Source organism: Panthera uncia, chromosome E3, assembly GCF_023721935.1.
Source record: "Panthera uncia isolate 11264 chromosome E3, Puncia_PCG_1.0, whole genome shotgun sequence".
NCBI lineage: Eukaryota > Metazoa > Chordata > Mammalia > Carnivora > Felidae > Panthera > Panthera uncia.
The window spans coordinates 28,459,788-28,486,738 of record NC_064815.1 but is presented as its reverse complement, the minus strand read 5'-3'; the positions used below and the strand labels follow the sequence as shown (position 1 = coordinate 28,486,738).

The 26,951-nt window shown below is 51.1% G+C and overlaps 1 protein-coding gene, 1 long non-coding RNA gene and 1 other non-coding gene across 3 annotated transcripts in view; 1 reads left to right on the top strand and 2 right to left on the bottom strand.

Annotated features, from left to right (window-relative positions):
- Positions 1 to 26,951, bottom strand: part of ATP5MF (ATP synthase membrane subunit f) — a 616,357-nt gene that overhangs the window by 27,388 nt on the left and 562,018 nt on the right. The window lies entirely within an intron of this gene.
- Positions 5,524 to 5,608, bottom strand: TRNAQ-UUG (transfer RNA glutamine (anticodon UUG)). The gene has a single exon. It is a non-coding gene; the product is annotated as a tRNA-Gln (tRNA).
- LOC125928584 (uncharacterized) lies at positions 14,949 to 19,118 on the top strand. The gene is made up of 3 exons (XR_007459711.1): positions 14,949 to 15,202; positions 18,648 to 18,876; positions 19,031 to 19,118. It is a non-coding gene; the product is annotated as an uncharacterized LOC125928584 (long non-coding RNA).

Genomic DNA, 26,951 nt, shown 5'->3' with positions numbered 1-26,951 from the left:
ATGGATTAAGGCCCAAAGTGTAAATTTAGTGAGACTCGCCAGAAAAAGTTGGAGGGGCAGTAAATCCAAAGTGACAATCTCTGTGCGGTGTACCAATATTTGTCACTTTTATTATAGTTTGTTCAGAAGTTGTAGATGGGTCATTATTTTTTTTTTTTAAAAAGCACAACAAAGTTCAATAATGCTTAGAAATGAAAGCTGCTTTTGCTTCAGATACAACCTAAAACCTCAAATCCAACCCACTGTGTCTGATCACAGAGTATTACATAATGGAAGTTTCTTCCTGTGATGTCCAGAAAACATTCCAAACCCAGAAAATGTGGGGAAGGCTCTTGGAGGATCCCAGGTCATACCCGGAAGGCAGGGAAAGACAGTGCCCACATCTAGAAAGTGGCAGAACCCCACCCCCACCCATGCCCTCATTAACGGCAATAACAATGACAATATCAGAGGGTCTGACGTTTCTCCCTGTCACTCATTCAAGGGGCTTCTGAGAGCCATCTTTTTGTCCTTTCTGGTCCAAGCTGACCCATCCATCAACCAAAGTGGGTATGATCAGTCCTTGTAGCACCAGGTGGCTTTGTAGGCACCTCTATCCTAGCCGCTCCCTCTGCCTGTTGTGACTCCTTTCACCTACTTGGCTTCTTTCCCTACCTCCTCCTTTTTAGAAACCCCCACTGTCTCGGGGCATCTTGGTGGCTCGGTGGGATAAGCGTCCGACTCTTGGTTTCAGCTCAGGTCATGATCGCATGGGTGGTGGGTTCAAGCCCCACATTGGGCTCTGTGCTCATGGTGTAGAGCCTGATTGGGCTTCTCTCTCTCTGCCCCTCCCCACTTGTGCTGTCTCTGTCTCTCTCAAAATAACATAAATTTTAAAAAAAGAAACCCCACTGTCTCAATGAGGTCTACTCTGAGCACTGTCTTTTAAATGCTCTGTTTATTGAGGTGTGACCTGCAGGCAGTGAGAGGCATAGAGCTTAAGTGTGTAATTCAATGAGTTTTGACAAATCCATCCAGGTAAACACCACCCAAGCCTAGATATGGAACAATGACCATCATCCTTCTTTAAAACTTCAAATTGTTTCCCCTTCTCCATCCCCCGCTGCTTGATATTTTTCTTTTCCCATGATACTCATTACCTTCTAATTCACTTAGTGATTTTTATGTGTATTTATTTACTTATCCATTCTATTTTTTACCCATTTACAGTATTACTGCGTATGGTCTTTTTCACCAAAATAATGTAAGCACCACAAGGGTGGAAATGGTTCTCTCTCTTGTTCACAGATCCCAAGAGCCTAGAATAGGGCCTGGGACATAGTAGGTGCTCAGTAAATATATTTGGAATGAATGAATGAATCCCCACTTCATAGATGAGGACAGTGAGTAAGTTGCTGAAGAGAACACCATGAGTTGGTAAAGGAGTAAGAAAGTGAACTCAGGTGGTCTGGCTCCAGGGTACCATGGGTGGTCAGTGTCTCATGATGCCTCTCAAGGATGAGAAGATCCAGCAGGTTAGGCTCACCCAATAGTCCACCCAATAGGCCCAATAGTCCTGCCTTTCCCAAGGCTTCCAGTCACCATCTTGCTTCAGCCTGCACTCATGAGTCTCCTGTTCTTTGTGACCAGCTCATCAGGCAAAACAGAACATCCACTGATGGTAGAGACTGGCCTGTGTGCACTCGTGCTCTGGACTGTGAGCTCATCAACTGTGGGGGCCATGTTTGGGTCACACTGAGGTCCATGTGCCCACATAGTGACCTCCCAAGGTATAGACCAAAAATGCCTGTTGAAAATAGGTGGATAGATAAATGGATGGGTAGATGGATGGATAGATGGATGGGTGGATGGATGGACAATTGAATAAGTAACGACATAAATACATAACTGTACTTCCCAGAAAATCTTCTGGAATCACAGTACATCACCAAGGATGGAGACATATTAAGACAGTGAAGGTTAGGTGGAGACAGACTTGAAAAGCAGCTGGCATTTGTTTTGGGGAGATCTGCTGCCCAGATACCAAGGCCCTCATTCCACCCAAAGGCTGATTTGCTTGGATGGAGTGAAGTGAAAATACAGAAGCAATTGGATAGGACAAATGCACACTACAGTGTGGACAACCTCCAGACCTCATGGCTTTCCCACTCAATTTAAAGATGAGTTTATAATCTGGAGGAATCTCAAGCATGATTAGGAAAAGGATTATTTGGGGATAAGAGACAACCTCCTAGTCCCAGCCCCAATGCCTTACTCATACATGTCATGTAGGTAGCTTCCCACTCTGCCTTCTATTTTAGGGGAACTCTGATCACCTCCAAATCCTTCCCCTGAGCCCTGTCCTCCCAGTAGACTCAGAGGAAACTGTTTCCCCTAAGGGTGTAACTTTGAGTATGTTTCTGTTCCCCAGAATTCAAGCTTCTGTCAGTTCTGTCGAAAGAGGTTCTTTGTTGTCATATTTTTAAAGAACTCTAGAATTGCTCTACCAAAGTTTCCCCCAAAGAGCCCGAGACCCAGACCTGCTTATCAGATGTTATTAGGACCTAGCAGAATCCTGTGGACATGGGAGGGGAGAGGAGACAGACTTGGAGATCTAGCCAAAAAGCCATTCCTTCTCTTTCTTTCCTTCCCCTATAGATTGGCACATGGCCAGTGTGAGGACAGTCACGTGGGGGTTCCCCCATGGACCATACCCCCAGCATTCACACTTTTGTATGGTTTTCTCCCACTCTGGGCTTGGCCATGTGACCTGCTATTGCCAACGGGATGTAAGGGAGCTTGACACAAGCAGAGTCCTGAAAGGGCACATGCAGATTAGGGCTTGTGATCTTGGAAGATTCCCTCTTAAAACTCTAACACCCTGCTGGGGAGACCATGCTGGGGTGAGAGATGTGCTCAGCCAACCCTCAGCTGTTCCAGCCATCCCAGCCGAAGTGCCAGGCATATGGGTGAAGCCATCTGGAAATTCTCAACCCCAACTGAGCCCCCAAGTGACCACAGCTACACAAGGAACACCAGATGAGACCAGCAGAAGAAACTTCCAGCTGAGCCCAGTCCAGTTAACAGAATAAATACATGGTTGTCATTTTAAGCCATCAGCTTGTAGAGTGGTTTGTTATACAGTGTGGTGGATTAAAATATGTCCATAAGTTTTTTGTTACCCCCCCCCACCACCACCAAAAAGAGCCTAATTCTCCTCTGCTTGTGTGTAGACTGGACTTGGTGACTCACTTCTAATGAATAGCATTAGGAAGTTCTTGTGTGTGACTTCCAAAACTAGGTGATTAAAGGCATTGCTGCTTCCTTCCCTGCCCCCTTCTCCCCCTCTGTCTCTCAGACAACTGACTTTGAGGAAAGCTAGCCACCATGTCATGAAGACACTCAAGCAGCTCTAGGGAGTGATCCACACGTGAGGAACTGAGGCCTCCTGCCAACGGCCATGTTGAGTGCGCCATCTTGGAAGCAGATCCTCCAGTCCCAGTTGAGCTTTCAGAAGACGGCAGACCCCACCAACATCTTGACTGCAACTCACAAGAGACCCTGAGCCAAAACCATTCATCTAAGCCACTCCTGGATTCCCGACTCTTGGAAATCGAGTGAGATAATAAATGTTCATTATGTTGAGCTGGTAAGTTTTGGGGTGATTTGTTATACAGCAGTAGATAATTAACACACCCAGCAAGAGATAACTGAAATAGCTGGTGTGCTCCGGTACCATGCCAGAGGTTGTCAACGTTCTAGACTGTGACATGGCATATGGCCTCTCCTCCAAGCTTCCTGAGTGTTGCTTGTCCTGGCTACTCCCCTGGAACCCCCAAACCTTCTCTTGATTTCCCAGTTATAAGGGGGTCATCTCTGGCCTGGCAGGGGTCCTACAGAACCCTGGAGCCTGCTCTGGCATATGGCCATGTCTATCCACAAACACCAAAGCCCAATTCATGGTGATGTCAACTATTTTGATGCCCCCTCACTCACTCATTCTAGGAGTTAGCAGAGAGTTGTCATGGCTGTCTTCATCATGGCTGTCTTCACAAGGGAGACCTGTGGTGTCTCCCTCCCTATCCTGCCTCTCAGAGGGAACAGCCGACAGGGTGGTTTGGGGGAGGATGTTTTCCCAGGACGTCTCCCTAAGGAACAGGGTCTCTTGTGCAAGAACCAGAAGGCTGTTTGATTCCCAACTCTTCTGGAGCCCCTTACCCTGCCTAATACAAGCAAAAAACATCTTGCAGACAAATGCATGTACATCTCTCTGCTTTCCATCCCTCCCTTTGATGGATTTTCCTATCAGTAGAGGGATGCCATCAGAGCATCACAGAATGAAGCTCTTATGTAAATCTGCCCCTTAGGACTCCCCCTCCCATAATCAGGCATTTTCATACATTGCTGGTAGGCGTACAAAATGGTACAACCCTCCCATGGAGGGAAATCTGATCATAGCTAACAAAACTTCATGCATTTTCCCCCAACCCAGCAATCCCAGTTTCTGGAATCGACCCTGAAGATACACTTCCAATGATACTACACAGATATACTGGTAAGTGATGACAGCATTATCCGTAATAAACACTCATACATCTGAGAGTGGCTGAAAAGCCTGTGGTACATTCGCATAATGGATACTATGCACTTGTTGAAAAAAATGAAGATCTCTATATCTTGATATGGAGTGGTTTCCAGGATACACTGCTAAGTGGAAAAAGCAAAGTATAAAAAGTATTTACTGTGTGGTTGTTGTTTGTATAAGAAAGAAAGGAAATATATATATATATCGGCTAATTTAATATATATATCTATTAATCAGCTCTATATATTGACTAATATCGGCTAATTTTTGCAAACAGAAACATCAGACAGTAACCTCAAAATTAATGAAATTGGCTACCCCAAGGGGGCTGGGGGTACTTCTCTGACTATACCTTTTTTATACAGTTTTCACTTTGGTATCCAAAATGAACTCAACAAGGTTGGAGGGAAATGCCCCCAAATGATTAAGAACATAAAAACAACAACAACAACAACAACAACAACAACAAACCAACAAAAAATGAACCATACTATATATGAAACTGATGACATAACCATATATAGAACTTTTTACAAAAAATAGTTAATCCAGGAGCACCTGGGTGACTCAGTTGGTTAAGCATCCGACCCTTGATTTTGGTTCGGGTCATGATCTCACGGTTCTTGGGATCGAGACTTGCATTGGGCTCTGCACTGAGTGTGGAGACTGCTTGAGATTCTCTCTCTCTCTCTCTCTCTCTCTCTCTATCTCTCTCCCTCCCTCCCTCCCTCCCTCTGCTCCTCTCCCCCACTCATGTTCTCTCTCTCTCTCTCTCTCTCAAAATTAAAAAAATTTAAAAAAATAAATAAAAATAGTTGACCCAAAGTTAAAATAATTTTTTTAATGTTTATTTATTTTTGAGAGAGGGAGAGAGAGAGACAGGGCATGAGTAGATGAGGGACAGAGAGAGAGGAAGACCCAGAACCCAAAGCAGGCTCCAGGCTCAGCTGTCAGCACAGAGCCCAACGTGGGGCTTGAACCCACAAACCTCGTGATCATGACCTGAGCCAAAGTCAGATGCTTAACCGACTGAGCCACCCAGGCGCCCCTCATCCAAAGTTTTTTTTAAATCCCCTCAAGCTTTCTTAGTTGGCAAGTCTCAGCCACAATAGGTGTTCAATAAATGCTTTCTGAAGTGAGTGAGTGGATGGGTGGATGGATAGGTCAAGGACAAAGGCAGGGAGCTGGGTGTTTTATTTTCCCCTTAGCCCAGATGTCTCTGGGCCGGTCACAATTTATGTAATGTAAGGTCTTTGTATTGCAAAAATGAGCCGCAGGCTGTTTCCATGGCCCTCTATGACATCTCATGCTCCCCAACACGATTCTGAAATCCCACTCTTGCTGGCTTCCTCCCGTTCCTGGTCCTGCCCACCCCCCACTTCCTTACCAATCTCCCAGGGGAGATGCTTCTTCATCTGAATTGCTATTTCATTTGTTTGCTGGGACTGCCATAACCAAGAACCACAACTTAGGCAGCTTAACAGAAACGTATTGTCTCTAGGTCCTGGAGGCCTGGGGGGTCCAAGATCAAGGTGTTGGCAAGGTTGTCCCCTTCTTTGGGATCTCCTTGGTTTGTAGATGGCTGTCTTCTTCCTGTCTCACATTGTCCTCCCTCTGTATGCGTCTCTGTGTCCAAATTTCCCCTTTTATAAGGATGCCGGTCGTATTGGATTAGAGCCCACCCTGATGATGTCATCTTAACTTGATCATCTGTAAACAGCCTATTTCCAAATAAGGTCACAATCACAGGTACTGGAGGTTAGGACTTAAATACCTTCTGGAAGGATACAATTTAACTCATAACACTTGCAGATGACCTTGACCTGGACAAAGGCATTGCTGGTAACCAGCAGGACTACTATACGGATTAATTATTAATACATATAAAACATCAACAACAGTGGGGGGGGGACATAGCAAATACATGACTGTTTATGACGATGACAATGATGATGATTACATACTGAGACATGGCCTCCACTCTCACTCATACTCTAAGGGCTCACCAATGAGCAGATGACACCCCAGTGAGCCACCTGCCAGTCATTTTCTGTCCTACCCTCAATGACTGGCCGCTTGACAGGTTCACCGGGCCCATGGCCCAAAGTGACAGGTCTGGTTCTGTGTGTTCAGGCTCAGAGGAAGCCCAAACCACTTATAGAAAAATGTGAATCCGAGAAGGAAAACTAATACCGGAGGGACCAGGGCTATCTCACATTCCCAATGCCAGTAGCCTTGACACTTTGTTGTAGATGTGATCAGAAAAGTTTCAGCTCTCCAGAGTCTCCCCTAATGTTCATAACTGTACACAGGATTTAGCGTCAAGAAGATGCCCAAAGAGCAGGCGGGTTTGTGCTGCGTTGGCAGACATCAGGGTCCTAAGGATCAGAAAGGCCGGCACTGCCCACCGGCCCACGCGGCCGGGAGGTCTGCCTAGGACAGCCTAGGAGGAGGGCTGAGGAGGAGAGGCCCCTTTCTGGCCCCCGTATCACACAGACTTGCGGCCACCTTTGCAGGGAACTCAGGCTGGTGTCTGTCCGGCTCTGCCCCAGGGTGTTGCCCTGGCTCCACAGTTCCCTCAGGGTTGGAGAGCCTAGACAGCCCCTCCTCTTTCCCCTCATCAAATACTAAGCAATTATGTCAAAAGGATGCTGAAACAGGAGGCCGCCCTGGCAGGGCTGGGAGGTGGGGGGTGGGGGGGTGGGGGTGGGAGGCGGGGCCGCAGCTCTTGGCTTAGTTCAAGGCACAGGGTCCCATGTGCTGCCAGATGACAGAATGCATTTGTGCATGAAAAGAGAAGCCTCAGAACAAAAGACAGAGAACAACACATGCCCCGCTCTTGGCCTTGGTGATGCTTGACATTTCTGGGAAATGAATTTAGCGCAAAAACCAACAATTCAAAACCTTGTGCCAAGTAGCTGATGCGAATAGAACCAGTGGGGGAAGGAATAACATGAAGATGAAGCAGGTCCCAAAATAGCTGTCGTTTGCTGCTGCGTCCACACGAGCAGAGGGAGGCAGGCTGTCAAGGGAGCTGTGTATGAAAGCAGGAAAAGAGGTGGGAGTGAGGGCCCAGCTATTGAGGGAAAGAGTGTACGTGTATGGGTGGTGGGGCTTGGCGGGGGGGGGGGGGGGGGGGGGGGAGGGAATAAGTCCTTCTGGGAGATGTGGGGTGGGGAGGGGCGGGGGGGGGGGGGGGGGGGGGCGGATATTCTGCTTTATTCAGATTCTCGGTCTATAAACTCCCATCAAACCGTCCAAACCCAAATTCCAATTCCCCCGAGGGTCTGGCCGCTTACCGAGCCGTGGCCGTCGTGTCCCAAGGCCCTTCCTACTCAACATGTCCCAGAAGGACTTATTCTCTCATTGCCCGCCCCCAACACACCCCAAACTCGCTCCTCCCCACCGCCCCCCATCTCAGGGCGAAGGGGGGTTGTCTTCCCCTCGCCTTCCCCCATCCAAACTGCCTCTGTATCTTCCATGTAGAGACGGCCTTGGGCCGTGTGAATGGGTACAGGCTTGAGAGCCAGACTGCCAGCGTTCTGAGTTCAAATCCCACTCTCCCACTTGCTAGCTACGTGACCTTGAGCAAGTTTGTTTCAGGGTCCCCTTCCGTAAAATGGTAATGACAACAGTACCTGTTTTCTATGGCAGGTAGGAGATCTCAATGACTTAGAACTTGTAACAGGACAGAGCTGTCTACATTAAATACTCAAGAATGTTGACTCTTATTATCTCTGTCATTAGTATATCCTTGCTCTCAGATATGCCCCATTTCCCTGTCCCCACCATCCCTTCCTGAAATCTTCTCTGCCCTCTCAATCTTCTTCCAACCTCCCCCTGCCACTGGGGCATCCAGGGTGATGGTCAGCCAGGAGGGCTGGCTCCTGGGCAGGGCCAACGCTATTCCTCATCTCAGAGGTTGAAGGGACAGCCCTGTCCCTCCCCTTAAGACCACTCCCGTCCTTCCTGGCCCCTAGATACTCTTACCTTGGAGGCTGTAGTGTGTTGAATAGCATGTTCTCCAAAATTCACATCCACGCAGAACCTCAGATCTTGTGATCTTATTTGAAAATAGGGTCTTTGCAGATGTCATTGAGCTCATTTGAGGTCATGCTAGATTAGGGTGGGTCCTGAATCCAATGGCTGGTGTCCTTATAAGAAGAGGACACGACACAGAAAAAAGTACACACAGAGAAGGCGGCCGTGCAAAGACACAGACAGAGACCAATCAGAGTGAAGCAGCCAACACACACATGCCAAGGATGGAGGGAAACCACCAGAAGCTGGAAGAGGCAAGGGGGGAGACCCCCTAGAGACTGTTGGGAGCGTGGCCCTCCCAACACCTTGATTTTGGAACACCGACCTCCAGAAGTGTGGGAAAATACATTTCTATTGTTTTACGCCATCTGGTTTGTGGTAACTGGTTACGGTGGCCTCAGGAAACAGCACCTACGTGTCCCCGTGCTCCTCATTCAGTACCCCTGACAAGCAGCCACCTGGGAGTCAACCTGCGTCCCTGCTGACCAGCAGCCAGGATGTGACATTTTGTAGGTGTATTTTATTTTATTTATTTTATTTTATTTTATTTTATTTTATTTTATTTTATTTTATTTTATAGAAAGAGAGAACTAGCACGAGGGAGAGGGGCAGAGGCGGGGGGAGAGAGAGAATCTCAAGCAGGCTCCATGCTTAGCATGGAGCCCGACACCGGCTCAATCCCACGACCCTGGGATCATGACCCGAGCTGAAGTCGGACACTCAACTGACTGAGCACCCAGGCGCCTCTATTTTTTTTTTTTTTGACGTTTTGTAGATGTTTAATTAAATTGGTATTGATTCGGATTTTGCAATTTCTTTTCCATATTGCACAGCCAGCGATAGCTTTTCCCTGTTTCAAATGTTTTCTTAGTCTTTGAAAAGCCTCAGCACAAAGGCCCTGTGCTTACATGACCTGGCAGGTGGAGCACCCCCACCCTGATGCCTCCTTTCCGGACTTGGAGATGCCCCCGGGGACAATGCGAACCCTGCCCAGCCGCCACTCGCTGCCTGCCCTTGGTCAGAGAAAGCGGGCCCACTCCTGCACGGCCAGGGACCGGCCTCAACGCCTCTCCCGTCGGGGCTATGGAGGGGGCAGGCGTCCACTCTCTCCCCACTCCCTGGGGCTCCTCCAGTTGGACCCCTACAGAGCCAGGCAGAGGTTTGGCCAAGGGGCAGTGGGTCGCCGGTGGGCGGAGACCCTCCCTAACATTCCTGGCCTCCTCCAAGCCTCTGAACTGTCTTAGAGATTGAGACTTTACGAGAGAAAAGGTCAATGCCTGACCTTGGGGAGAGCCCCCCTTTGCCCTGCCCCTCCTTCGTGGATTGCACCCCTGCCCTTTGCTTCCCGTGGCTCCCTCTCTGCCGGTCTCCCGTGTGCCTGTCCCCCACCTGGAAGGCGCCTTCCGCCTTTTGTGCCACCCAACGCTGACTCTGTCCACGAGATTCTCGGGAGGCCTCGAGCCATATCCCGCCCTGAGCCTCGGTCTCTTCCTGTGATGAAGCAGGAGCACAGAGTGCGGGTGAGCATGAGAGAGGGTGCCTGTGTCTCGCGTCACTGGACGGCCAGGCGATGCCTCAGGACAGAGTGTGACACACGTGCAGCCAAGTTGAAGGCAGTAAGTACCACCCAGGGAAGAGACCAGTGCACGACGGAGACCATGGAGAACACACACACACACACACACACACACACCGAGCTCAGGTGGTCAGGTGGGGCGGGGTTTACTCTCAGCGAGGTTGGAGAGGACAGATGCACAAGCACCAGCCCCTTGCCGTGCCTCAGTCCCCCATGGGCTGCCCGCACCCCACTTCCTGCTGCAGTGGAAGGGCCCCAACCCATCCCGTGTAGGGTCTGAAATACAGACAGCCACGGGCACGCCCGAGGGCCACTGACCCGCACGCTCGAGCAGAACGAAGGAACACACACTGGGTCTGAAATACGTAAAGGTCCCCCCATGCGAGGCAATCATCCCTTCCCAGCCTGCGCGGGCTCCCTACCTCCTGAGAAAGAAGGGTTCCAGGCCAGGGTCCATCCCTATGTGACCAAGCAGGGACCAAATGGCTGCCTTTCCCAACACAGCTCGTTAAGTGGCACCCGTTATTTTACCTCCAGGCTTTCTCCCCTTTCCCTCAGGGGGCCATACCTCCACTCACCGTTATTTCACAGGCTGTGAATCCCTGACCCGCCCCATCCACCCATACTCTAAGGGGGTGGGGTATCCTGCAGAGCAGATCACAGCTCCCACCCATCTCGGGACACGTAACCCTCTCGTGTTTCAGGGTACCCACCTACAATGTGGAGCCCCACGCCACATTCGTGGGCCGTGGACCTCCTCTTCGAACAGCGGCTGCCCCTCCCCTCACAACCTGTGCCATTTTACGGGATCGTTACCTTGTGGAAATGGAGACAAGTGGCAGCTACATCCCCGGTCTCTATGGCTCCGTCCATATCATGAAGCTCCAAGATCTTAATGTCCCCGTGGTGCAACTTTTAACTTCTTCTTAACTAAGAATTAGCTCAGAGGTAATTGCTTAAATCGCACCGATGAAAATCAATATGGGGTAAATTAAACGAAAAGCAAAATTTATCCTGAACGTGTTCCTTGTCGCCTTTGAATAATGCGATGACAAAGCAACTATTTTACCTCCCAGGCTTGAAGTCTTTGTTCTTGGACAGACATCTCGAACGGAGATGTAATTATAGGGCCCATTTATCAAAAAGATTAAGGAAATCGGGGAATGGGAATTGGTTTGCAACAGTTGTGCGGAAATTAGATCAACGTGACTCTCGGGTCTGCGTTTTTCATGCCGTGTCCGGAAAGTTTCTCCAATTGCACCATTTTCTGGCTTCCCTCCCGGCCCCACAAATCAACAATCACACACAAGGTTGATCCAGAAGGAGTGTCGGAGCCGAGCGCAGGAGGCCAAAGAAAGGCCCTGCGTCCCGTCCTAAGTCCTAACATGGAAGCCTGGGCCTCTCCACACTGGCGGGAGAAAGACTTGTTTTTCTCAACCCTCGTTGCCAAGGATACGGCATCCAATCCTCCGGATCTGAATGAAAGAGCCTGGTTTCCGGGGTTTTTTGTGCATTTCATAATTTAGAATGCGTTTGGCTTTCATTTGCAACCCGGCCTGCCAGCCCATCTCCCCACAGCTCCGCAAAGCTAACCCGTAATGAACATGAATAAATCAAACCTTCTCCGCTCCAGCTGCCTCCTCGGGAGGAATTTGGGGTGTTGGGAGGATCAGAGGATTCTCCTGGTTGGGGGTTCTTGAGACCCACCCTGGGAGCGGCACCCAGGGAACTTGTACAAAATGCACACTATTGATCTCTGCTCACAGGGAGAGGCCCGGGTGGGTTTTGCAGAAGTTCCCTGATTGTTGTGGCACACACTTTGCTCAAGAACCTGGAGTCCACGCCCTCCCTTCTGGTGAGGCCACTGAGGCCCCAGGAGGGGAAGAAAGGTCTCCAGGAACAGCCCCGAAGGTCATTAGCAGCAGCCCCGGCAGTGCCACGGAGATGGGAGCAGAGGCCCCTCTCCTGGCTCTGCTACTTGCCACCCGTGTGACCTTGGGCAAGTTACTGGATGACTCTGTGGTCAACTTCCTTGGCTATAAAATGGGGAGAGTAACAGACTGTCCTCTTGCTGGGTTACAGGCGATAATACACATATACGCCGGCATGTAGTGTCCAGTGTTAACTTTTACCATGTGTGTTTGTTGGTTCTGCATCATAATGAAGAAAGTGGGGCCTTGGAGATGCCTCCCTGCCTCAGCTGGCCATTCCAGATGTTTCCAGGGACGGTCATTTCCTGGTCCAACCCTGGCCGGGCCTGCCCTCTGGGGAGCACTGAGCCATGCCAGGTACCCTAAGGGCCCTGGGCACTCAGGCCTCCCCACCTCCTGGTTTCTGGGCACATCTCCAGGCTCCTTCTTTGGCTGTGTCATCTTTGCACCCAGAGCCCCGCTCTATACCTCTCTGAAAACTCTGGGAAATTGTTCCCCATCTCGAAGCTGTATTCGTTTCCTGTAGCTTCTGTAACAAAGTGTCGCAAACTGGGGGGCGAGCGGGCTTATAAAAGCGGAACTGCATCCTCTCACAGGTCTAGAGACTAGAAGTCCAAAGTCAAGGTACCAGCAGGGTTGGTTCCTTCTGGCAGCTCTGAGGGAGAATACATTCCAGGCCTCTGGCTTCCGGAGGTTGCTGGCAATCCTTGGTATTCCTTGAAGGAGCATCACTTCAGGTCCTGGCTCTTTTCTGCCACATGCCTGTGTCTTCTCTTGTTTCTTATAAGGACACTTGTCATTGCATTTAGGGCTCACTCTGTTAATCCAGGATGCTCTCATCTCGAGATCCTTCACTTAGTTACATCTGCAAAGATCCCTTTTCTAAAGAAGGTCATATTCCCAGGTTATGGCGGAGGGGGGGGTGGTTAAAACTTAGGTATATCTTTTGGGGGCCACAATTCACTCCACAATTTCTGCATTTCCTTGATTCTAAGATTCTGTTTCCTCCCATATTTTAATGTTCCTGAAATCTGCATGTATCTCACGACCAATGATCATCTCTGATGCAGTATTTTGCCCCCTGCCCCAAGCTGTTATTAAATCAGTGGTGGTTGTATCTTCTTATCTACAATGACTTGATGAGGAGAAGGTAGGTAGTTCAAGGCTCTGGTCAAAGGAACCCACCACCCAAAGGCTGGTGACTCTTCTTACTGGAGGCTAGCCCTGTCCCCTCTCCCTCTGCCACCTGCTAGCAAACATAGGGCACCCAGGTTGAGTCTCAGAGGGCTCCGGACCAGACCTCTCCTTTGGTGAGGCCAGCCTAGCTTTCTCACCACCACTGGAGGGCTGTGGTTCTGTGACCTACACCCCACAACTGCAGCTCTCCAGGCCCAGAGAGGAGAGGATCAGCCTCTCCTTTGTTCATATCCAACCTTTCTCACCCCCCGGGGCTCATTCCTGATCCTTTGAATGTCAGCTATAAATGTTACCTCTTCAAAGAGGACCACTCCGTCCCAGGCAGTGCCCCTTCCCTCGCCCCTTTTCATCCCACCCAGCATACACACACAGCTAATCCCTCTTGATCATGACAGTGGTAATCATTTTGTTACTTTTTTGCTTTATTTTGATCAGTCTTCCCCCCTAGACTCTCTAGCTCCATGATGGCAGTGCCCAAAACCCACTCATTCACTCCAATTTTCACATTTCCAACTGGCCACCCAAACCACCTGGCAAGTGAGTGAAGGAACAAATGAACACGTGAATGAAGAATGAATGAATGAGTGGGTGAATGACTTCAATCCACAAAACACCCCCAGGAGAGATTTTTACTGCCCAAGACACTGAGCTCAGCGAGTTACGTCTGATGCAGGGAACACACAGGCAATAAGTGAGGCTCCAAAGTCCTTTATTAGCAACAGACAAGTGTCATTAGATACAGTTTGCTGTCAAGTCAGAGCTGGCCCCTGGTGCACAGAGGGTCCCCATCAGGAGCAGCTCAGGCTGGGCGCCCTGGCACTCAGCCCTGCTCCTCAGGGTCCAGCCTGGGGATCCTACAAAGGGAGGGGTAAGACCCCCAGCGTGAGAGTCTCCTCGCAGACCTCCCCCTGCAGGGAGGTGGACTGACCCAGGACCCCCAGTGCTGTGCTCTGGGACATGCTGCTCCCAGCTGGTGACTGAGGACTCCAGGCCTCCCCAACAGCCTTGCCAAGATCCTACGATGCTCCACCCCACAGCCCCTCCCTCATTCTTGCCTTCCCTCAGTGTTCACCCTACATCGTGGGCTTAGGGGACCCCAGTTTTTCCCACAAGTGTTTCTCCTAATAAAATTTTAACACGGGTCTTAGCACCCAATCTCGGGGGTGCAGAGGGAGTCCTATCTGCTTGTGAGGGGACCTGTAGGGATGAAACTCCAAAACAGTCACTGTCCTAGGCAGTGGGGGCAAAGAAGGGGGTCCCCAGCTGGAGCCCCATGAGGCTGCCAATGTGCTGGCAATTGGGTTGGGGGCACTGAAAGGGAGAAGCTTGAACTCGAGCAGTTTCGACTGCAGGCATTCCAACTCAAACCGGCAGAAGCGAAAAATGAAAGGCTCATGTATTAACCGAAAATCCGGGGAGGTCTCCCTGTCGACCAGGAGGGTGCAGGGTTCCGGCCTGCGGGGCGACTTCCCCCGCGCGCGGTCGTCCAAACGCCAACTCCCGGCTCAGCCAGTCTACGGGAAAGCCCACATGGAACCCTGTTTCTGATTGGCTCAGCTTGGGTCACATGCCCAACGTTGACCAATCACTTTGGCCAGGGAAATCAAGTGTTCTGATTGGCTAGGCCTGGACACGTGTCCGGGGCCTTGGCCCAGGGAGAAAAGCGCTGTTCCGCGTGGAAACGTGAGGAACGTTTACAGCTACTGTAAGAGGGGAGCTGAAGGGTGACCGTCAAGGGCAGCGTGTGCCCCACCTCGGGAAGCTGGCCAGAGAGGAGCCCCGGGGCCCACGGGGGCATCCTTTACTCAAAGTCCGGGCTCACCCAGGAACAGGACCAGAGACATTCCCGTACATCCCAGAACTTTCCGGGGCCTCGTCGGTCTTATCTCCAAGGTCAGTGGGAAAACTGAAAGTGACGAGGATTGGCGTGGGGCAGACTGCTGCGGAGACAGGCTTGGTCTTGAGGAAACGGGACAGGTGTGTGAGGTCAGCTTTAAGAAGGAAAGGAAAGAGGCTGAGCCCAGGGTCTGGGCAGCAAGGGGAGGGAGGGGGTGGCCAGGAGTTTGAGCCAAGAACTCCCAGAGTGCATGCTTTGTGCACAAATGTCCACCGAGAAGATCCTGTGAAGCAAGTAAATAAACAAGGAACAGAGGTCTGGCCAGCCAGGTTAATCTTGATAAATGGGTCTGTACCCTCAGTCCCTTTTCCCCTCGGAATCCACAACCACCTTTGATGCCTTTCACAGCTGGGCCCAGATATTTCCTGGTTTGGGACAATAGGGCATTTGGATTTTTTTAATGGCAGAATCTGGAAGCTAATTAGGCCATTACTCTTCAAAGATTTAATTTGCTTTGATGGGCCCATCTATAATCATATTTCCAAACAGCTTCTATTTAATTACTGCACAAAATGAATGAGGTCCTTGAGCAATTTGTGTCTGATAAACTCACCTCCTGTTTTAGTTCCAGAGACAAAGACAAGGGGGGGGGGGAACAGATGGAGGGGGTGGGGGTAGGGGCTGACACCTCATGTGGCCATTGTCTCCCCTCCTCGCGCCCGCCCCCGCCCCACCAGGAGAAGTGTTGTAGGGATCTTGTCTCAGAGCACTGATACCACAGCAGGAAGGACGCCGGTGGGAAAGGTGAGGCCCCACTTCCCTCTGGAAGGGGATCATCAGAGGTCCGGGGATAGAAGTCCCAAGAGGGCAGGGATTTTATCTAGCTTCTTTATATATATATATAAAGTTCATTTATTTATTTTGAGAGAGACAGTGTGTGTGTGCATGTGTGCATGAGGGGGCGGGGCAGAGAAAGAGGGAGAGAGAATCTCCAGCAGGCTCCGCACTGTCAGCACAGAGCCCAACTCCGTACTCGGTCTCACAAACTGTGAGATCATAATCTGAGCTGAAGTCAGGAGTTGGACGCTCAACCAACTGAGCCACCCAGGCGCCCCATCGTCTGGCTTCTTTACTGCCACAGCCCAGTGCCTGAACAGGGCTGGACAGCAAGAGGTGCTCGTAACTTAGCTCACCGCTAAGTGGGTGCATTGGGTGGACTTGACTGAAGTCTGTGTTCTTACTCCCTAAGGGGTGGGACAAAGGTGTTCACTGCCATGCTGGCCCTCTGCCATCTGATCACCTGATCAGCTAAGGAGTCTGTCATGTAGCCACCAGGGCACCCGTTGTCAAACCACCCAGCCTTCATTCTCCCTTTTTCCGGGGATGGCACCCTCAGTTGGTTATGAGGGACCTCCTTTCTCCCTATCCTCTGTCTTGGTGGGTATTATAAGTCGAGTGGTCTCCCCCTCCCTAAATTGGTATGTTGAAGTCCTAACCCCCAGTGCTTGAGCATGTGACCTTATTTGGGAATAGAGTCATTGCAGATGTCATCAGTTAGGGTGAGGTCATACTGGAGTAGCTGGGCCCTTAATCCAATAAGGCTGGTGTCCCTGTAAAAGGGGGAAAATCAGACAGAGACACACAAACTCAGAGAGACCACCACATAAAGACTAGAGTGATATTACCACAAGGCAGGAAACCACCAGAAGCTGGGAGGGAGGCCGGGAATGGGCCTCCCCCAGTGCTTGCAGAGGGAAGATGGTCCTGCCGATGCCTTGTATATCAGCCTCCAGAACTATGATACAGTACATTTATGGTGTGTAGGTCACTCAGTTTGTGGTATTCAAAACATTTTTTTCTAAGTTTATTTAGAGAGAGAGAGAGAGAGTGAGTGGGCAGGAGAGGGGCAGAGAGAGAGAATCTCAAGCAGGTCCCACGCTGTCAGCACAGAGCCCGATGCAGGGCTTGGACTCACAGACCACGAGATCATGACCTGAGCTGAGACCGGGAGTCTGATGCTTAACCAGCTGAGCCACCCAGGCTCCCCTGTGGTATTTTTTTTAAGTAAGCTCTACATCCAATATGAGACTCGTGCTCTCAACCCTGAGATCAAGAGGCACGTGTTCTAATGACTGAGCCAGCCAGGTGCCCCAGTTTGTCATATTTTTAATGGCAGCCATCATGGACTAATACTGTGGGAGCATCAGTCACAACACCCCTACTTGCTCTGGCCCTGATGCTGATGTGATGCCGCGTCCCTGAAATTCAAATCCCATAGTTATGGTGAGGCCTGCCATATTCCACCCACCAGCTGATTTTCCTGGGGGAACCCCCCTCCGGCTTCCCTTTCAACTCTCAGCTGCCTCAAGCCCCCTAATAGTGAGTGAGGCTTACGGTATTCGGAACGTTTTTCTGTTGCTGGCAATCAGATGTTCCTGACTGATGCCAGAGCTACAGAGCTGCAAGGCAGATCCCCAGGCAGGGAGGGAACATCGGGGTTGCTCAGCATGGAATCACCCGCTCCTTCCTGCCCCAACCACACACATCGTTCAGCTAATCTGTATCATGTGTTTGGTTCAGGGATGCTGCCGTGAATAAGGCAGCAGGAAGAGAGATGATTAAATAAGCAATTATAGTTCATCTGGGTGGGTGTTCTGACAGGGCTCTCTGGGTGCACAGATGAGGGGCACGTAACTCAGGGTGGGTAGGGTGGCTGGTTGCTAATGAGGAGGGAGCAGTGATGCCAGGGGAAGGAGAGAATGGAGCTAGGGTGACCAGCTGTCCTGGTTTGCTGGGACTGTCCCAGTTTAGCATTGAAAGCCCTGAGACCTGGGAAGCCCCATGATATTAGGAAACCTGGAGTATTGGTTCCCCCCAAGATGGGGCACCCAGGGGATTGTGAGTGGCTGGAGCAGAGAATGTAGGACAAAGGACAGAAATTGAGAAGGGACAGGATCGTCAGGAGGCTTGCTGTCCACGGAGGAAGGTACGGATCTTAGCAAAAAGAAAGGGATAATCTAGGGACGCCTTATGCCAGAGCAGGACGTGCCAAGATCTGTGACTTTTCCAAGGGGCTCCTCTGGCTGCTGTGTGAAGAATGGAGTGTGGGGGTTTATGGGGACAGACAGACCACCCTTGCACAGGTGCGCTGCGGGCAGGGCCCCGGGTGGCCATGGAGGTGATTCAGGCAGTGATTCTAAGCCTTTTTGGGGAGAGTGGTGGCAACAGACCCACTGTGAGACCCTGATGAGAGTCCTGGATGCTCTTCCCCACGGGATGCACGTGGCTATATGCACTCACGTGCTCTTTCTCTCTCTCTCTCACACACACACACACACACACACACACACCCCGTTGCAAATGGTTTTGGGGATTTTACAGATGCCTAAGACCCACCATGGAGCCAAGATTCTGAACCCTCCATTAGAGCTCTGGGTGGTCACATACTGTGTTGGCATTTGCCATTTCTTTGACAATCCTGTGTCACATCTCTCCTTCCAGTACCTGCCTCCCACCCTGAGGGCCAAAGACACTGGACAACCCCCCCCCCCCCACTCTCCTCCCCCGCTCAGCAGGAGCAGAGGAAGACCACTAGGCTCATCCATCTGGCTCCTGGTTCTCATCAGCCCCAGGCTATGGGACAGTGCCTTATCTCGGGCTTCTGTCGTGACGGGCCCTCTCCCAGGCTGTCACGGTGGTCTTTGCTTCCTTGGGCCTGCTGGTATAACAAGTAGGTGGTGGGCCCAGGGTTCGAACTTGGGTAGGTCTGACTCCCAGCACATTGCACTTCTGAATATCTCAGTGCCTGCAACGTATGTGTGTGCACTGTGTATAAGATCAAGAGAGGGGAGGGGCATGCCCAGCACTCTCCTTTTTATTTGAAGATGATGTTACAGATGAAGGAACGGCCTGCACATGGCTGAAATACAAATGGGTAAGCAATTTTGTTCCACTCCAAACTCCACGGACGAAATCGTGCCTGATGCATTATGACGGATTCTTGGGGGCAACGCAGCAAGTGCTCTGTCTTCTCCAAGGGGAAGTCCCAGTCTTTGACTTTACCACCCAGCATCCCGGCCCCCAGGAAAGAAAGCGCATACCAGGCATACACGTGATGATGCTGTCTCCAGGAAGCAGGAACCACTAGGAAAACAAATAATAAATAACACGATTCAAGAAGGAAGAGCATTTCCCTGCCTTCTCTTTAACCCATGGGGACAGTGATACTGATGGGGTTTTAAGGTCTCTGGGAAGGAGACACATGTTTGGAGCTCCTGGGGAGGTAGGTATTGATGGGATGTTGGTATAGGCTACAGGCGCCCATTGCTTGTCACTGGGGGGGTCTGAAAATGAATGTGAACTATAAATTCCACCAGTAGAAACTTCCTAAGGTAGGACTTTAAAGCACTTGGAATTTTCGCAGCCAGCAGCCAGAGGTCTGGCCTTGGTCGACAAAGGGCTCAGTGTGGAGCAGACGGGCCCTGTCTGTGCTGTAACATTGCTACCACCTCTGGTTCAGACCCACACACCAAGATGAGACACGGCTATTCTGGCCCCGTCCCTTAGCCTTTAAGCCACGCCACTGGCCGCCATCAAGTGCCCGAGACTTTCCAGGGACCCTCTGGCTCGCGCTTCGCTGACCTAAGCAATGCTGTTGGCTCAGACCCTGGCCCGGCTGCCCCGCTCTCGTTCTTGCCGCCTACAGTTCATGAATTGGGAAACAAAGGCATCGATTCAGCCCACGTGGTCACCGAGGACACAGTGTTTTGGGGCGTAGTTGGAGGAGAAACAACTTCAGCCACAGGTCACGGTGGAGGGAGACCCTAGCCAAGGCGGGTACCGCCTGTCCAGCCTGGAACGATCCCAGGAAAGAAACCGACTCTGCTGGAGCCACTGGCTCGGGGGGCTCTGCCAGGCTGTCCCGGGCAAGGGTCTGACCTCACCAGACCTCTTACTCCCTGCTGTTCACGTCACCCACCTCCCTGGGCTGTTGTGGGGGGTTAAAAGATAGATTCTTTGGGGGCACCTGAGGCTGCTGACAGCTTGGAGCCTGGAGCCTGCTTCAGATTCTGTGTCTCCCTCTCTCTGTGCCCCTCTTCCACTTATGCTCTGTCTCTGTCTCTCAAAAATGAATAAATGTTAAAAAAATTAAAAAAAAAAAAGATATATTCTTTAACTCAGGTCACCATAACAGAATACCACAGACTTGAGAGGCTTGAAGAACAGAGATCTATTGGGTCACAGCCTGGAGGCCGGAAGTCCAAGATGAAGGTGTCAAGAGGATTGGTTCCTGCTGAGGCCTCTCTCAGTGGCTTATAGACAAACGTCTTCTCCCTTTGTCCTCATATGGTCTCTGTGTGTCTGTGTCCTGATCTCATCTTACAAGGACACCAACCAGAATGGATTAGAGCCCACCTTAATGACTCTGTTTTAACTTAATCACCTCTTTAAAGACCCTGTCTTTGGGGCACCTGGGTGGCTCAGTAGACTCAGCTTCTGACTTCCACTCGGGTCATGATCTCACGGTTTGTGGGTTTGAGCCCCACATCAGGTTTTATGCGACAGTACGGAGCCTGCTTGGGATTTTCTCTCTCCCTCTCTCTCTCTCTCTCTCTCTCTGCCCCTCTGCCACTTGTGTGCACGTCCTCTCTCTCTCTCTCAAAATAAATAAATTTAAAAAAATAAATAAATAAAGACCCTGTCTTCAAATACAGTCACATTCTGAGGTCCTGGGGGGTCAGGGCCTTGACATACAAATTTGGGGGGGGGTGCATAATTCAGTCCATATCAAATGAAATGCTACATAGAGACTGCCGGACACGTTGAAGGTGTTTGGTAAGCAGGAGGAGGCATGATTCCCATCTTTAGGGCAGCTGAGAAGGCAGACAGAGACAGAGTATAGGAAACACTGCAGAGTTCTGGCATCTTTCCTCAGTCTGCCCTTCTGTCCACCAGGAAGCCGTCCTGGGCTTCATAGTTAATTCTTCAGAGAGGAGGTAGTTCAGTGTGTGGCCTTGTGCGAACCTGGATCTCCCTAGAGCTTCTGATGATGGACTCATGGGGCCTCGCGGCAGGAATCCGAGGCCTGCTCCCCTACGGCCAGTGCCGATCGTGGGATGTCAGTGGAACCTCTGGCCCGTGACGGGGTCATGGTGTCACGACCTGCCTCTGTGCTCCTTCCCGTGTTTGAGTCCACTGGGTCATGGGGCAGGGAGGCAACCCAATTTCTGCCCCTCTTTCTTTTTCCTGACCTGAACCTTTGGCAAGATTTCCTCCCCACATGCCCCCAGAGCACCTCAGGATTGTTTAGCCAGGAATGACCTGGCCCCAAAAGCAGCGGGCAGGCTCTTGGCTCCATTCAGGGCCCAGCAGCCCAAGAGAAGGGTCAGAAGAGGGAGGTTTCCTTACAAAGCAAGATTTCATAGCATCTCCTGGCCGTCTCTCTGGTGGCCTCCCCTTCTCCCCACAGATTTAAAAATCTGGCCAAGCCCAAGACAGGCTTTTCTAAGCTGGTTGTGTCAAAAGGGGGGTCCTCTTGGTCTGCACTGGCCCATCTTCCCACACACATGGATGTCCTTTCTTCCCTGAAACTTTGACACATCATATCCATTGGAAGATAGTTTCCAAAACCGTCAGCAAATTGGTGATAATCTTCTGCACCAAAAATACAACTAAGGCTCTTGTTTTGTTTTTTTACATTTAAAAGTTGGATTACAGTAGACTTGCCCCCTGGAGGCCTGTGTGTATGGAAACAATTGTTTCGAGTCCAGACGGTTTGACTTGATGTATTTTACAGGGGTGCCGTAGCCAGTGTCTGTTCATTATGCACAGAGCTGAGTTCTTGCCCCGACTAAACCACACTTTGAGTAACGGAATTTCTGCTTTTTCCTGGCCTGCCTGGTGGATCTCAAAAGCTATAAGCGGCATTTGGGGTCAAGCTTCAGGACCCGGATTGCACAGAATGGAGCAAAGGCCACCCTCCTCCTCCAAATCTCTCCTTCCCCGAATCATGAGATTTCTCCCGAGGAGCATTCATGTCATGTTGCCTACCCATCAAAGCTCCTTTCTTCTTTCCCTTGGAAATCTGATGAGATCAAAGTGTCAGCTTTCACCAGCAACAGCCTGAAGGAAGTGAGAAGGCAGATGGGCCTCGCCCACCTCCGCGGCCCGAGCCATGCTGCCAACGCCTTTTGAAGGAAATGCTAGACTTTTCCCCCATGCACCTGGCTCCCCTGCAGATTCATAAATGGCAGTGCCTACAGGAAGTGGATGGGCTCCTCAAAGAATTCAAAATAGAGCTACCATATGATGCAGTAATTCCACTTCTGGGTATTTACCCAAAACACTTGAAAGCAGGGTCTCAAAGAGAAATTTTTTACACCCGTATGCATAGCAACATCATTCACAAGAGCCAAAAGGTGGGAGCCACCCACACGTCCATCACCAGATGAGTGGATAAACAGAATGTGGTCCATCCGCGCAATGGAATAGTATTCAGCCTTAAAAAGGAAGGCGATGCGGTCACGTGCCACAACATGGGTGAACCTTGAGGACGTTGTGCTGTGAAATAAGCCAGTTACAGAAAGGCAGATTCTGCATGATTCCACTTACATGAGGTCCCTGGAGGAGTCAAATGTAGACGGAAAGTAGACAGAAGCCAGCAGTTTATGCTCTGGCTCCCACTGTCATTGGCCACAGGGCTGTTCTCTTGGTGCTCAGCACATGCGGATCTGTCCCACCCAAGTGTGAACCAAGAGCAAGCCCACGCAGAGCTGGAGGTACTCAGGCCCAGCTGCCTCCCATGTGACATGCACTGTGTGGCCTGAGGTTTCAAGGGGTCCCCACTACACTGGCTCCCACCTCGGTTATGTGTGCAGTGAAGGTTCTGATGTTGCGTGTGTGGGACGGCAGGATGGGTGGGGGAACCTGTGAAGGTGGCAGTCCCCCAGTCGTGGCTAAGTGGGAAAGGGAGATCGGTAGGAGTAAGTAGGAGAGCGTGGGCCTGGAAACCAGCAAGCCTGGGTTCACATCCAGCATCCACATCCACGAGATGCATCAGGACATGGCTTCGAGCCTTATCTAAAAATAAAAAATCCTACCAGATGGGGAGTATGGTGGGAAGCCCTGTGAGATTTCACAGGGGTCTGGGGAGTGTGGGCTACCCTGGTGACTCACTTCTAAAAACAAATAGAACATGGCAAAAGTTATGAACTGTCACTTCCAAGATTAGGATACAAAAGGACTGTGACTTCAACCTTGCTTGTCAACTTTTGTCTCTCCCCTCGCTCCAAGGGAATTGAGCCACCATCTTGTAAACTAACTTCTGGAGGGACCGCATGGCAAGGAACAGGGGGAAGCTCCTGGTCAACAGCCAGGAAGGAACTGAGGCCCTCAGAGAACTGAATCCTGCCAACAGCCAAGTGACTGGATGTGGAAGTGGACCCACCCCAGTTGAGCCTTTAGATGGGACCATAGCCCCAGCCAACACCTTGATTACAGCGAGAGGTTATCAGCTGAACTCTCCCAGCTAGCTGTGCTCAGATTCCTCACCCACAGAAAAACATGAAATAAAATGTGTTGTTTTAAACCACTGCTCTTGGGGCAATTTGTTACAAAGCAGTAGACAGCTAATAGAGGGGGTACAGGGTTTGGTATGCAGTATTCTTACAGATACTGGTTCCTTTCTTTTTCTCTCTTCCTACCACAAATCTCTCTTTCGTAGCTCTGCCAGCCTGCCGTGCTCATGCACCCAGAGGGAGATCTGCACCAACCCCTCAGAACAATAGCTTGCTGAGTGACCCTGAATCATCTGGAGCAGGTCACATTGTGCCAGCCTGTGTAAGACTGGGTGAGTAATGGCATTGTGAAAGTTTTCCCTGAAAAAGAAGTGAAATCATACTAAAAATAATAATCATGAAAAGTCAAGCCACTTAGTCAAAAAGAAAGAACTAGAATGCACCTCAGAGAACTTGAGTCTACCTCCTCACCTGGCAAGTAGAGAAACTGAGGCCTGGAGAGTAGGAAGGTTGTTTGAAGAGCAGAACCGGATAGTTAATCATGGAAAAGCAACGCTTAACTGGGTGTTTCTTGGTGAACTAGAACAGATTGTCTGTGATTGGGCCAAACTCAAGACGTGATTCTTGGGGAAGCAAAACCGGGCCTCAGGGCACCGCGGGCCTGCCGGACATGAGTGCCTGAGATGAGAGGGTCCTTGGGAGTGTAAAGGGGCACCATTTGCTTGAGCTCAAGAGGACAGCCACCCATGTATGAGTGGGCTGGAGGGGACATGAATGAAGAAGGGGCTTCTGTGTTTGGAAAGCCAGAGGCTCCTAGACTCCTACAAACACCTGCAAAAGAGGGTGCCGCCGTGGGGAGGGAGGTGAGATGGCCATCGGAAGTGCTTCCTGGGTCCCCTGGGCCTGGCTGGCCCTCAGGACACAGGTGAGCTCTTGGTCTGTCTCCATCTGGGTGCAGCCACCCATGTGCACGGGTCACTGAGGTCCTGGCCAGCTCCGGGAGGCTTCCCCCAGGACCAGGACCCATCCTGGGGAGCACAGGGGGTCCAGGGATGGCTCCAAACTAAAGCTGCTTGGGACAAAGTGGGGATGAGGTCTGGGTACCAATAGCTCTCCAGCACCTCCAGGTGACGCCTGAGCTCCTCGCCTCTGAACCTGTTCTGCCTTCGCCTTGCCTCCCACCCCCCGCTGTAACGTAACACGCAGTGGTCCCACCGCTGGATAAACAGAACGGCACCTCCTCCCAAAGGTGAACGTGGGATCACCACACAACCCAGCGCTTCCACCCTGCATATATACCCGGAAGGGCTGAGCGAGGACTTGAAGAAATACTTGATTTTAGCACTGTTAACTCACAGTTACTCACACGAGCCTACAAGAGAAAGCAACCAGATTTCCATCAGCGGACCAGTGGACCAACAGAAGATGGTCTATCACATAGAATAGGATGTTATTCAGCCTGAAAAGGGAAGGAAACTCGGACACGTGTCACAACAAGATGAACCTTGAGGACACAGCTTGGTGGAACGAGCCAATCACAGAAAGACAAAGGTTGTCTGATTGCACTTGTACAAGGTCCCTAGAGCTGTCAATACAGAGAGAAAGTAGATGGGTGGTGCTCAGGGCTGAGGGGGAGGGGAATGGAGGGTTAGAGTTTAATGGGTGCAGAGGTTCATTTTGGGGAAGATGGAGAAGTTCTGGAGATGGATAGTGGTGAGGAGAGCACAACGGTGTGAACGTGCTTAATGCCACTGACCTGTGCGCCTAAAAATGGTGAAAATGGTCTATTTTATGTGTGTTGTACCACAGGAAAAGTGAATACATTAAACAACTTGGTAGTGGTGAAGGGGCTTTGCTCTCTCCAGAGTGAGCAAGATCATCTACTGAGCACCCCCTCTGTGTCCGGGCAGACCCAGAACCGGTGGTCTCAGGGGTCCTCATGCTGAGGCAGCCCACCCTGGGGTCTGGAAAAAGACCCACTTTGAATCCCAATAGACCACCAGACAGACATAGCCCTGGGCACCCATCGCACGAGATTACGTCCGGAGCTACAGGCCCTAGGGAGACATCAAGGCCGATGCCACACAGGAAGGCCAGATTGCTGTACCCATCCTTTGTGTCCAGCTGTGTCAGAGGCCGGCGGAGGTGTGAGCCATGCAGACTAGGCACTGCACATGTAGGGACAGAGGTGGGCAGGGCAGTGGATGCTGGCTTCGGGTTGAGGGCCATGAGGGAAGGACAAGGCAGCTCTGTGTCCGTCAAACCTTTGTAAGGCTGTGAGCTGCGGCTCAAGCCTATCCCTCCCTGTCCCTGGTCCTCTGTCTCCCCTGTACGAGAGTCGGATGGTCCTTAAGGGCTGTCCCAGGACAGCAGCCGGCTGCAGTTCCCTTTGAGGGATGAACGTGTCCTACACGAGGGATGAACGTGTCCTACGCGTGGGATGAATGTGTCCTACGCGTGTAGAGCATCACAGCTGGAGCAGTGTAGCAGACACCCGTGCTGTTGCCTGGCCAGTGGTTCCTAGTGACCTGGAGAGCTCATCAAATTAGAAGTGCCCCATCTTGCCCCCTGAGAGTCAGCACTGGGGGCTGTGGACTCTGATGATTCGGACCTACCACCCCAACACTTCTGAGCCTGGGGGGCCCCCACCATTCACTTCACAGATGAGACCCAGGGAAAGATGAAAATGGCACCAAGATAGGTTTTCTCAAAACGAATAACCCAAAAGAGGCAGCTCGTATTCCTTTCATTTCTTGGGATCCAGCTGGACAAGGCCAGGCAGGAGGTGGAGGAGGGGAGCCTCTCTGTCCTCTGTATCATCTTTGTTGCCATGACAACAGCAGCCATGCTCTCTGGAGTGTTCCAGGTGCTGATGCTTTACAGGGGCTTTCTAATACCTCCAGACACTCTCTCAAGGTAGTTGCTACTCTCCCCACTTTATGGATGAGAAAATTGAGGTTCAGAGCGGTTGGCAGACTGGCTCAGGGTCCCCCAGCAGAGGTAAGGCCAGGATTTGAACCTAAACTAATCCCCTTACATCACACAGCCTCTGAGGTCCAGAACTGAAGTGACACCCTGAGCATGGGGGATGACCGGAGCTGAGGAGCACCCCCCCGTCCCCTCGTGATTGTGGCAGGTCCCCAGGGCCAGATTGTCAGCACTGGGCTCAGCAAATGCTGCTGGTTGGAAAGCCCAGGAGCCGCCCCTGCCCCAGAAGCCAGCTCCGGGGGAACTCACAGGGCTGCACCGTCCAGCCGACTGGACGGCAGGCCAGCAGCAAGCGCCTCTT